Below are 13,339 nucleotides of genomic sequence, written 5' to 3' on the forward strand. Positions count from 1 at the left end.
TGCGGACCTGTTGTTGAGAGCGAGGAGGGTAGCGTGATGCGGGAGAGGAGGAGTGGGGGAGAGGGCGCACCTGCGTGCTGAGCTGTTGCGGACGGACGGCGGACGCTACATGCGAGTTAAAGAAATGCTCTGCATTTAAAAGGCAAGGAGCCAATGAGAGTGCGCCACGTTCAAGCCCAGAGGGGTTAAAAGCCAGGCGCACAAAGAGAAAGGGGAAGCAAGAAACCAGGAGGCGGAAGGAGCACGTAAGCTTCAAGGAACGAGCCAGGGGGACGCGGCCAGGCCATCGGCCATGCCATCCGAGCCTGGGCCGGAGCGGGCCGACTTCGCATCGGCTGCGGCATCCTAGGCGCACCACAAACCTGCGTTTTCGTGACCCCAGCGGCGGCGGTCGGGAACCTGCGGCCGACGTCTACGCTCCGTCGACCTTCGCTTCGCCGGCACCGAAAGGCTACGTTTGTGCCGAGACTACCTGGGACCTCCAGCGGCAGCGGCTACCAGGGGCTAGCCACAGAGGAAACGTCAGGACGCGCGGAGCCCACGCCGTCCAAGGAACGACCGAGCGCATCGAACGCCGGTATCGAAGCAAGACGAGGACGGCAACCACCTAGTCGCGGCCACGCAAGCGTGCGACATGTCAGTGCCAACGACCGGGGTAGGCTAGCGCAATAGGGACAGAGTAATTAGACACACCTATAGAGGGAGTACTAGAAATACGGTTATTAATTAGTAACGTAAGGACAGGGGTCCTTGGCTTGGACTATATATGAACTTTTTTGTAGAGATATTTGGGTTTTGACCTGAATTGTATTTTTTGGGATGTTTAGCTTGAGGTTTGAGTGTTTATAGTTTGTGTGCAGTTACTTGCTTGAGAGCTTTGCTTGAGGGTTTTTCCGGGGGTGTATTAAATGTATGTTTTGTTAAACACGTCAATGGCTTTCCTGCGTCCATCGCTCTGAGCTGGTCAAGACAACCTCACCATCCGTCCACGTGACACTGCTATCGATCGTATCACCAGCGAGATCCGACGGAGATTTGAACAGCCTGGCAAGGAGCAACTGATTAGCCTCGAGCGCATTTGGACTGACGCTGCTGAAGGTTGTGGGGTATATGTGAAGGGTTCCTCGGGGACCTCAGCCAGTCCTGGCGTAAGCCACCACGCTAGCTCCCGGCGTGTCAACCACGCGGGCTCCCATGGCTACGGCAGTCCAGCGAGGTTCGCCGATACGAGAACACAGTAGACAGTAGTGCCGAAGCACAGCCGTTTATTTGGGGAATCCCAAAGCATGCGAGCACAGGGCTCGACGGCGTTCACGAATCACGCCGTCCGGGTCGTGACCGCGAACGGGAGGCAGGCACTCACGGCGCGCGACAAACAAAGCTCCCACCTGAGACGCAAGTATCCATCACCGCCGCCATGTTCCGCCGATCTCGTCCCGACCGGGTCTCCGATGAGACTTCCCCCGTCTCCCGTGCGCGCACGCTCGCGCCGCCCGCGCCCGCGCGCCTATCCCCGCACACATCGGTGGCGCCATCTCTCGGGGGACGCCGACGAACCAGCGGAGCGCCGGACCGGTTCCAGCGCACAAGCGTCTCTCCCGAAGCGCGCGCTGGCTCGGGATCGCAGGTCGCGGTTCTCCACGATTCCCACACTCCTCCCCCCTAAAACTGGACGCCACTTGAGCTCGAGTGACGCCACGGTGCACCACACTCGTCACGTCTCAAGTCAGCAAAACAGCCACCGAACGCCACTCCACACCAAAGTTCGCCACACGATGCCGCCGTCGCGATGCTCGCCTCACAAATCCGCAAACACATTGCAATGGTTCCAAGTCTCTCGCGGTTGGGCAGCACAGCAGGTTGGCAGGCCCGGGGGTAGCTGCAGCCGCAGCCGACGAACGCCGGGGTCGCGCCATGATGCGACCCCCACTCCCAGCTCGAGGCGGCAACAGGAACGGCCGCGCCCACTGCGGCTGCCCGAAGGCTCGCGCCGCTCGCGTAGGCGCCAGATACCGCCGCCTCCTGGGTTCCCTGGCCGCTTCGGCCGCAGGTCCTCCCGAACGGTTGGCTGCCGCCCGGCAGGCCGGAGCAGCAACTGGAGTAGCAGCTCCACGAACCGCGCTCGGCCCCGCCGGTGGTTCAGCAAGCCACCCTCGCTGTCCGTGGCAGTGGTGACTGGCGTGGCTCCCGGTGGTATCCGTATGCTGCAGGTCTCGCTCTCACCGTCCAGTTTAAACGATTCCCGAACTTGAAGTGGGGAGCAGCGGGACTCCGCAATCTCCTGTGACTGGCCGGAAACCTTATCGACGATCTCGCCAAATAGGGTAACAAAGATGCCCGAGGGGACTCCCCCTTGCACGTTCGCTTGCTCGCGGAATCACGAGTCCGGCAACTGTGCTCCAGCCGCCACCCCCGCCTGGAGGCAGCTCGCCTGACTATTACGGGTTGTCGGCATCGAAACGCCCGTCCGAGCTATTTCGGCCTGGTGCGTTGCGTTGGTCGGCAAAGCAGCGTCAGCATCAAGCAGGCGGGGCTCCTGCAACTCACTCGCAGCAATACAAGCTGCCGTAGAGCCAGCGCCAACCGCAATACCAGCGGCTTACGGGCGCAAATCACCGGTATAGGTCGCCTGAGAGTCCGTCTCTTACTAAGACTGGCGATCTCTCGCGACCAACGAGCCCGCTGCCGAGCCGCGCGAAGCTCTTACTGCCTAAACGCAATCTCGAGCGGAGACTTCACGGCATCGAGACGCACGCACTCCGGAAGCGCGGAGACAACGGTCCCATTGCTCCCGCTTCCCACCGCAGCGAGAGGAGACTGATTCTTCAGCGATCCCCCTCGCTCTTTGTCAGGCGTCAAATCGGCAAACACTCCGCCTCGGACTCGAAGCGCAGTAGCGGCGGCTCATCGTGCGGCTTGCGAACTCCCAAACACCGCACCCTCGCTCGGTAGTGTCCGCCGCGCCTGCGGGAAACTTCAACCGGCGCCGCCGGCACGACTGCGCGGGGACGGCCCTACGAGGAAGGCGACCCGCCGCCATGTTGGAACAAGGCCTACGCACCTCCCGCCTCGCAAGCGGGCCGCGACTGCGGTGCCCGGAGGTATCCTACTGACTCACCGCCTGGTGCGTGTAGGAAGGTTTACACATTTGCCGTCACGGCTGTATCGGGCATCATAACTGTCTGCCTGCAACCGACTGGCGCGAGGCGTTTCGTCCGAAGTCTTCCGGACAAAGGGTAGCGGGCTACGACTGCAGCAACGCATTTCTCGGAGAGCTAGCAACCTCGAATTCGTCCGAATACGAGACCCACGTTCGGGCGCCATGTGGGGTATATGTGAGGGGTTCCTCGGGGGCCTTGCCAGCTCTCTGGGGTAAGCCACCACGCTAGCTCCCGGCGTGTCAACCACGCGGGCTCCCATGCCTACGGCAGCCCAGCGAGGTTCGGCGATACGAGAACACAGTAGACAGTAGTGCCGAAGCACAGCCGTTTATTTGGGGAATCCCAAAGCATGCGAGCACAGGGCTCGACGGCGTTCACGAATCACGCCGTCCGGGTCGTGACCGCGAACGGGAGGCAGGCACTCACGGCGCGCGACAAAGCTCCCACCTGAGACACAAGTATCCATCACCGCCGTGTTCCGCCGATCTCGCCCCGACCGGGTCTCCGACAAGACTTTCTTCTCCAGTGCGCGCACGCTCGCGCCGCCCGCGCCCGCGCGCCTATCCCCGCACACATCGGTGGCGCCATCTCTCGGGGGACGCCGACGAACCAGCGGAGCGCCGGACCGGTTCCAGCGCACAAGCGTCTCTCCTGAAGCGCGCGCTGGCTCGGGATCGCAGGTCGCGGTTCTCCACGATTCCCACAAGGTAGACACTTCTGGCCGAACGACCCTAATGAGCTTTTACGTGCACACGCTGCAGATGTTGACATCAGCAGGCTTTCAGCGCAACTCCTGCTTCTCGCGACAATGGTCCGACTGCAAGTGAACGCATTTTACAGATCATGCAGGGGAAGACTGTAGATATGCGTGAGATGATGGACCAGGTTGTCCGGTATTTGCAACTCTCGTTTCCCGTGCCTGCGTCAGCTCCAGGAGAGCGATATTCCCGTGCTTTGAGGCGGGTAAAATAAGCTGTGGCTTAGCTCGGCTATGCCAGGATATACGTAGCGCGACCTAAGGTTCAGCTGGTCGGAGGTTTCCTGTTTGTCTGCTGATTATCATGCTTACTGCTGCTGAAACGATTTCCAATCCAATCCGATCCATTTAATCCCGTACAATCCAATACAATCCAGTCGCGGTGGCGGCGGCTCCGGTGCGCCAGCTGTGCGCCGTGAGACGTCACTGCTCCTCGCGCATGCGCAGCACGACTCTCCAGGAGCCACACGAAACTGCTCAACCTCGGCCGGTGTAGCTCACGCTACAAAAACATTTTTGCGCTATCGAATGATGAAGGAGAGGCTGACACACCTCCTTGTCCTCCATGTGCACAAGAGGAGAACTGCGGAATTGCACTTGGATGCCGTTATGAAAGAGTTATGTGTCTAGAACTGCAGAACCTCGGCCTTCTTCGACAACCTTTCCTTCACAACGCTCTCTTGTAGTGCCGGTCATGAAGCTCGTCAATCTGCGATAATGACCTTGCACGTGCCTATTTTCTTGTCGACTCGTATAACATTTCTTCACTTGTGTCAGTTCGCATTTGCTTCACTGGAGGAGCAAATGCAGAAATGGTAGAAATGCCTTTTTCAGCTTTCGAGCCAGTTTTGTCAATCGCGCGGTGCGCGCAAGTTTTCTGTACTTTTGAAATGCAGAATAAGCGATAGTACAAGTACGCAAAGTCTTTTATGAATAAAATTAATTAAAACATTATTAATTGATGTCATTAACTATACTAATCAATGAATAATAATGGAAGTAAATAAAAATTGAAAATTAAGGAGGAATAAACTTTTATTGTACCCACCACGATAATGTTAAAAAATAATAGTAAACACAACATACAAAGACGACAAAACTTGCCATTCCCCGGCACTCCCGTAAAAGTTCCAGAGTCTCTGTCCCGCGGCGCACGAATTTTTTTTTCATTAAGTTCTTCTAAACTGTTCTTACATCTTCACTTCTACTAAGAAATTTTACTGGCCCCGCCGCCCACCCCCAGCACCCCTTCCTGAACAGATTCATGCACTAATTGACACGAAAATAATGGAAGCTATAAAAGAACTGATGGCTGAGCGTGAGGTCGCGCGTTCGATTCCCGGCCGCGGCGCCCGCTTTTCTAATGGAAGCGAAAAGCAGAAACGCCCGTGTGTACGAGATTTCGGCGCACGTTAAATATCCTCAGGTGGTCAAAATTAACCCCGAGCCCTCCACTACAGCGCGCCTCATGGCCTGCGTTGCGTCGGCGAGTTCAACCCTACAATCAATGAATCAAAGGAAGTGATAGAATCACAAACCAAGAATCTGGCCCCCATATGTAGTGGCATCCAGGCAATCACTGAACGGCAAAACAAATTAGAGCAGACCATTCAAGGCATACAGAACTCCCTGGCTTCGACTCACCAACCCAAGAAACTCAAACTTCACCATTACCATGACTAATCCCCCGGATACCGACCTCGTCGTACTCCAGTGGAACTGCCGTTCCCTCAACAACAAGCGACACCAGCTAGACTTGTTTACCAAACAAGATCCTCCGGATGTCATTGCCCTGCAAGAGACCAATACTCTTACCCCCCCGTCTACCGCATTATATCGCCTTCACGCAAGACCCCCAGCATCGCACCGCCACTTTCGTACAAACTCCCATCCGGCCCAACCACATTGTCTTAATAAAACCGTACCTCATACCTTTGTAGAGCTCATCTCCACAAGGCCAACTGGTTCCAGCATCTTCATCCTGAATATCTACAGTCTCCCATCTGATAACCTCCACAACATTGAGGCACTGATTTGCGAAGCCACATCCCTATCTAAGGACGCCCCTTTACTTCTCGGAGATTTAAACGCCCCACATCCTGCATAGGGCTACCATTTTGCCTCCAAAAAAGGCGCGGCCCTCCTACGCGCCACCCAGAACCACCAGTTGATCCTCCAAAACGACCTCACCTTTCTAACCCCCACCGGCAACAATGTCACCAGAGACCACACCTGATTTATCATTCACTAAAAACATCTCCAGGATCCAGTGGTCCCGTCTCTAGGAAACACTCGGAAGTGACCATCACCTCCTCTATCTTCGCTTCCCAAGCAAAAAGAAAACGACCCGGACGGGTACCGCACGCCTGACTAACTGGTCCGCCTTCCATAAAGATCCAACCCCTATCCCTGCAATAAGCAAAATTTAAGTGACTGGACCAAGGCCGTCGAACGCAAAAAGCACACCCAAGAAATCGCACATCCTGACAGCACTCCGGCAGTCGACCCACACCTTATGCACATTTGGGACGCTCGTCGTAGTCTTACTAAACGCTGGAAACGGCAGAAGCATAATCGTAAACTTAACAAGAGCATAGCCCTCCTAACCCAGCAGGCGCAAGCATATGCCGCCGATCTCCAGCGACGAAATTGGCACCCTTTCTGCAATCAGCCCCAAGGCACTCTCCACACAAAGATAAGGTGGCATCTCCTACGTTCCCTTTTAGATAACAACAATACTAAGAAATACACAAACCATAGAATCCATCAACTAATCCGCAACAGCGGTCTCCCCTCTCAAGAACTCCTCAAGTTGATCCGTGACCATCTTTTTGGCGACCCTACTACCTACCCACCCATCCCTGACACATGCTATACGGGCCTAGCTAACTAAGCACTAGACGCCCCCTTTACCTTCACTGAACTTCAAGCTGTCCTGGCCCGCCTCACCCGCAACACCGCCCCAGGAAAAGACCATATTACCTACCGCACTATCCGCAATCTCGACGAGGACACACTCCAAGACTTCCTCGAACTTTACAATTATCACTGGCAGGGGGGAACTCTACCTGAGCAGTGGCGACACTCGGAGATCATGATGATTCCACAACCCAATAAGCCACTGACGCCGACTACTCTTCGACCAATCTCCCTGACCCCATGCATAGGTAAACTCTTCAAACACCTAGTACATCAGCGCCTCACCGCATACCTGGAAGACCACAACCTCTACCCTTTCACAATGCTTGGTTTTCGGCAACACCTCTCTACTCAAGACGTCCTCCTGCAGCTCAAGGAACAAGTGGTCAACCACCTGAGCCGAACCTCCCCCAAAACAATCTTAACACTCGACGTCAAGGGTGCATTTGACAACGTCACCCAGGAAGCCATTCTGGAAAACCTCAGTACCACGAACTGCGACGTAAATACATTCCGCTTTGTAAAAGCCTTCCTTGAGAAAACAAGAGCTACACTCCGACTCGGCCCTCTACTTTTGCCTACTTTCCACACCCCCGCAAAGGGCACAACACAAGGATCGGTTATTTCGCCTCTTCTCTTTCATATAGCTCTGCTTTACCTCCCTGACAAACTGCTAGCCATTCCCGGCCTCCGCCACGCATTCTACGCTGATGATCTGACTCTCTGGACCACCCGAGGCTTAGCGGTGAACAACAGGACATCCTTCAGTCAGCAGTCGACACCACTACTGCTTGCCTGCAGCCCAACCTGCGAGCCATCTGAATGCGCCCTACTGGTCCTCCGCGCCCACACAAGAGGCCGCCCGGCTGCGCCCACCGCTGACCCACAGGTCACTATAAGTGGCTCTTTTATCCCCAAAGTTACCACGCTCAGGTTATAAGGCGTTACCTTCCACTGGGATGGTTCATACTCTGCCCTATTCCCCCAACTGCACCGAACAGTCTCCAAGTTCATCCACCTCGTACGCCGAATCCGGGGATCTGCATACGGTCTAAAAGAGCCAGACACTTGCCGTATAGTCCAAGCCCTCATGGTAAGCCGTCTCACCTACGGAATGCCGTTCGTGAATCTCAGACCCCAAGAAAACAGCAAGCTGGACGCCCTAATCCGCAAGGAAGGAAGGAAGAATGTAGAAGAAAGGCAGGAAAGTTAACCTGGCTAGAGCCTAGTTTGCTATCCTGCACGTGGGAAAGGGGAAATGGGCAAAAAAGAGAGAGGAAAAAAAGAGGAAAAGTTGGACCAGACACGTATGCCCAGCACTGAGGCACTGACAGTGATTGACACTGGAAGCTCTCTGTCTATAGCCTAGTGTTCAAGTTCGTCGCCCGTAGAAAACGTAATAGTTCCTTAGTCGCCTTCTGAGCGGATGACTGAGAAGGCCAGTGGCACAGAATCTTTCCCTCCGAAAATGGCCGCCGAGAGTCCAGGTTCCTCAGCGCTGACGACAGCTTTTTTCTTTCAGCCGAGTAGCGTGGGCACTCGCATAAAACTTGGCGTATCGTCTCCGATGTGCCGCACGTTTCGCACTCCGCCCTTGCTGCCATTCCTATTAAGTACGAGTAAGCATTTGTGAATGCCACCCCCAGCCAGAGACGGCAAAGAAGAGTTGCGTCAGACCGTGGGAGGCCTAGTGGAAGGGGACGTTGCAGGTGCGGGTCAAAGGCACCAATGCGTGCGCATGTGGAATCTTCTGGAGACCATTGGGAGATAGCTGTTTCCCGGGCAAGAATGCGGAGGACCCTAGCTGCGTCCGTCCTAGACAATGGGATGAGTACAGTTGTCGCTGTTTGATGCGCCAGCCGGGCGGCAGCGTCCGCACTTTCGTTGCCGACAATGCCGCAGTGGCTAGGAAGCCACTGTAGGGTGACATCATGACCCGCCTGGGCAGCACGGTCGTATACCATTCTTATTTCTGTCAGGAGCTGTTCGTGAGGTCCCCGGCACAGCGCTGACTGGAGTGACTGAAGTGCAGGCTTCGAATCACAGAAGATAGCCCATCTGCGGCACGAACTTTGCTCGATGGTGTGAAGAGCGCTACGGATGGCCGTAAGTTCTGTAGCCGTGGATGTCGTAAGATTGGCTATCTTGAATTTGCTGCACAGTGACAGTCGTGGTATAACGACAGCTCCGGCAGAACCCGACGATGTTACCGAGCCATCAGTGTATACATGGGTTCGGTAACTATATGTCTCGTGCATGTACGTCAAAGCGAGCTGTTGCAGGGCCGGATTTGGAAGATCACGTTTTTTTTTGTCACTCCTGGGATATCTAGGCACACTCGGGGCTGCATCACACACCACAGCGGAACGAGCGGTCTCATCGCCGGCGTGTAGTTCGATGGAACGCTGGTGTTGTGGGCAGCTACTACCCTTGCGAACGACGCCTGGGGACGGGTCGCTGCTATTCCCGCGAGGTGATGATCAGGTAGACGGGCGAGGTGCCTGATATGTGTCCTGAGTATTTCGACGTCCACAAAGGTTGCCAAAGGGTGATTTCGAGCCAGGGCAATGGTCGCTGCTGTGGACGTACATCGTGGTAGGCCAAGACAGCTTCGCAGGGCCTGAGCTTGAATACCCTGAAGTGCCCGAGTAGTTGTGCGGCACGCTCCAGAAAAGACAGGGGCACTGTATCGCAGATAGCCCAAGAACAGCACGTTGTAGAGCTGTAACATTGACTTCAGTGGTGTTCCCCACGTCTTGCCACCGATGAGTTTGAGCACATGCACCACTGCAGAGAGCCTCTTCTTTAGAACGTTAACATGAGCGCTCCAAGAAAGGCCTGTGTCGACAACTATGCCGAGAAACTTGTGATTCCTCACATAAGACACCCTTTCACCATTAATATACAGGGGGTATGCATACATAGGCTTTCGTGTAAACGGAAGCACGCAAAACTTACAAAGCTGCCTTGGGCCTCCCTACATTTACCTCCAATGACCGTCTGCTTCAACTTGGGCTGCATAATACCCTCAGCGAAATTCTGGAAGCCCAAAAAACTTCACAGCTACAACGGTTGGCCCTTCCTCCGACTGGCAGGAGCGTGCTTCGCACCATTGCCCGGTCCACCCCGTCTGCAACTCACGAACTTCAACGCATCTCTCTTCACATTCGCCAGCGGCTTCGGGTCGCCCCAATCCCAAAACATATGCATCCAACGTTCAATAGGGGAAAGCGAGAAGCTCGTGTCAGAACGCTCACAAGGCGACATGGAACCGACGCTCAAATGCGCTACACGGATATCGCCCATACTCCCAACGGTTCACACAGCACACTCGTCACCCTGGACTCTGCCGGCCATCTCGCCACTGCACCAACCTACAAGCATCTACCAGTTCCCAAAGTAGAGGCACTCGCCGTCGCTCACGCGACCACCACCCACCAAAAACAGCCCTACCTGACCATCATTGCCGATTCTCAGGAAGCATGCCGGTGGTATCAAGCTGGCCTGGCACCTTTTCAAGCTCTTCCCATTTTTCACTGTCTCCCCGAATAAATACAGTAAAGCCCGCTTATATCGAACACGGATATATCGAATTATTGCCTATATCGAACCCTTGTATAATGCTGGTAAAAATGACATGCATTTAAAACTTTTTATATCGAACGTGATTTTGCTCACAGTGGATATACAGTCAGACCCGGCTATAACGAACCCGGATAGAGCGAATTATGCTATATATCCAACAAAAATAATTCAGTTATGGAAATACATGGAAAACATATTCCTTATAACGAAGTTTACATCCGATATATCGAACTCTGGGCGCCTAGAATGGCCGCCGAAATGCATGATCTCGGAGCGACGATTGAGATGTGGATTGGCCGCGATCACGAGACATTGCGCCTCGCACGGAGCGACGTGACGCCCAATACTTTCCGTAACTGTTTCAGACGCGCGGGACTCGCGACGGAACCCGCCCTGTCAGCGAGTCCGGACGAAGACAGCAGCATCGGTGAACTGTGGGAAGAGCTCGCCAGCGTTCCCGATGATGTCGCGAGTGAAATCCGTCCGACGCTTATAATGAAGCGCTTTCGGCAGTCGATGTGCTCCGCCAATGCTTCTTAGATTTTTGAGGACGTGCACTCGAACTGGTGCAAACAATGTTTCGTGTAGAGAATGCTATGCTAGTTGAAGCCGCCAAAACGAAAGGGAAAACAAAAATCACCGCTTTTTTTTTGTTTTTTTTTTGCAACGTGGGCAGTTAAGGCGGAAAGTAGCTTTATTACTTGCAATAAATGGATTATTTTGGTATGGTAATGGCTACTGTACTGTGTTCGTTTCTGCATACGCGGATGGCGGAGTTGGGGATGGGGGCGGGGGGCTCCTGCGGATTGCGAACTCGTAACAATAAGCTCGTTATAGGCGGGTTCGGATATATCGAACTATTGGATATACCGAACTAATCGCGGTGCATATTGCAGTTCGCTATAAACGGGTTTGACTGTATCGAACTCTCCCGCGCGGGATTTTTCGCTCTCCTTAGGCATGCGGCAGGCTTTCCCGCAATACATTGGTGCGCAGCGGTGTCGCGGGTGTCGCTTGCGACTCCCGCGCGAGCTCGGTCGCGTCCGAACCATAGAGTTAATACTACATTCGAACCGGCCGCGGTAGAGTGGACGAGCTCCAAGCATGCATGCCGTTGGAGCCGGAAGCGCCACATTGGGCGCTGCGGGCTGCGGTGTCACCGAACTTCAAGTCCGCGCCACTCGCTGCCCGAACTTACTCAGTTCACTGTGTTCGCCGTTATTTACTTGTAACCATGCTTGTCTCCGCTCTGTTGAAGATGTCGAGGACTCCGTACGCTTCCGAGCACGAGCGAAGCCGTCGATTCCGTGGCCCTGCTAGGCGATACTGCAGTGCCATTGAGGGCAGCGGTCCTGTGCTTGTCGACTGTTTAAATGCCGTGGAGCAAGCAGTCAGCAGCAATGCGTTGCGCTCCAAAAAGCAGGCTACACTCACGCAGTTCTTTCGCCCCAATAAATAATGTTTTCTTTCTGAGCAAGTGTCGTATCAGTAGTGAACTACACGGCGTTAGCTCGTGACTTCGCCGGCAAGATTGCTCTTATGTAAGTTTTTTTTTTGCTTCACTTTCTATATCGAATTTTCGCTATATCGAACTATTTTACAATCCTCGCGCTGTTTGATATCAGCGGGCTTTACTTAGATATAACAATAGTTTGGACCCCTAGCCACTCTCGTCTTGCCGGCAATGAAGCGGCCCATGCCACAGCCCGCGCTCTCCACAACGGGGCACTCCCCTCTGCAAGGCCAGATACCACACGACGTCCAGATTCCGCTAGCACCACCTTAACATCGCTCGAATCTACCTATAGCTCCATCCTTTCCCACTACACAAACAACAGAAGAAGGTACCCTCCTCCCCTCCCATCTCCTTACCCCACATAAAGCCTATGTCTCTCGCCACCTACAGACAGAAAGTTTTTATAATCACACGATTCTCTCACGCATCTCCCCATCCCTTTTCCCCCATAACTGCCAAGCGTGTGACCTTCCTCTTACCACCTAGCGCCTAGTCTTCTCCTGCCCGCATCACCCAACCTCCCTTCACTCCCCCTCCCGTGAGCAGTACGAGTCCTCTCTGACCAGCTCGGCACCGGAGCAGCAGCTCGCCCTGGTGAAACGAGCTCTGGAATCGGCGCGGGCTCGCGGTCTCCCGGACATGGGAGGCTGACCACTTCCCCTTCCCTTCCCCCTCAAGCTCAAATAAATGTTTTTACCTCCACCACCACCGATTAAAGAGAAGAAGCGAGATAACCGATCCTTGTGGTGTGGCCTTTGCCGGGGTGTGGAAAGTAGGCAAGAGTAGAGGGCTGAGTCGGAATGTTGCTGTTCTTTTCTCAAAGAAGGCTTTTACAAAGCGGAATGTATTTACGCCACAGTTCGTGGTACGGGGTTTTCCAGTATGGCTTCTTGAGTGACGTTGTCGAATGCACCCTTGACGTCGAGTGTTAAGATTGTTTTGGGGAGGTTCGGCTCAGGTGGTCGACCACTTGTTCCTTGAGCTGCAGGAGGACGTCTTGAGTAGAGAGGTGTTGCCGAAAACCAAGCATTGTGAAAGGGTAGAGGTTGTGGTCTTCCAGGTATGCGGTGAGGCGCTAATGTACTAGGTGTTCGAAGAGTTTACCGATGCATGACGTCAGGGAGATTTGTCGAAGAGTAGTGGGCGTCAGTGGCTTGTTGGGTTTTGGAATCATCATGATCTCCGAGTGTCGCCACAGCTCAGGTAGAGTTCCCCCTGCCAGCGATAATTTTAAATTGAATTATGAATATACAGTGCACTGTAGCTAAAACATCTTTCTCCATCACTGACGACTGGCCGATTCCCTGATCTGGTAGCTGTCTTTTACCAAGGAACTTCTTATTCATCATCATCGTATTTATTATCATCATCAGTTATTAAGCAGGGTTCATTGTAGTCCTT

This window comes from Haemaphysalis longicornis, unplaced genomic scaffold (assembly GCF_048455015.1).
Source record: "Haemaphysalis longicornis isolate Haplotype H1 unplaced genomic scaffold, Haemaphysalis longicornis Haplotype H1 scaffold_12, whole genome shotgun sequence".
Lineage (NCBI taxonomy): Eukaryota > Metazoa > Arthropoda > Arachnida > Ixodida > Ixodidae > Haemaphysalis > Haemaphysalis longicornis.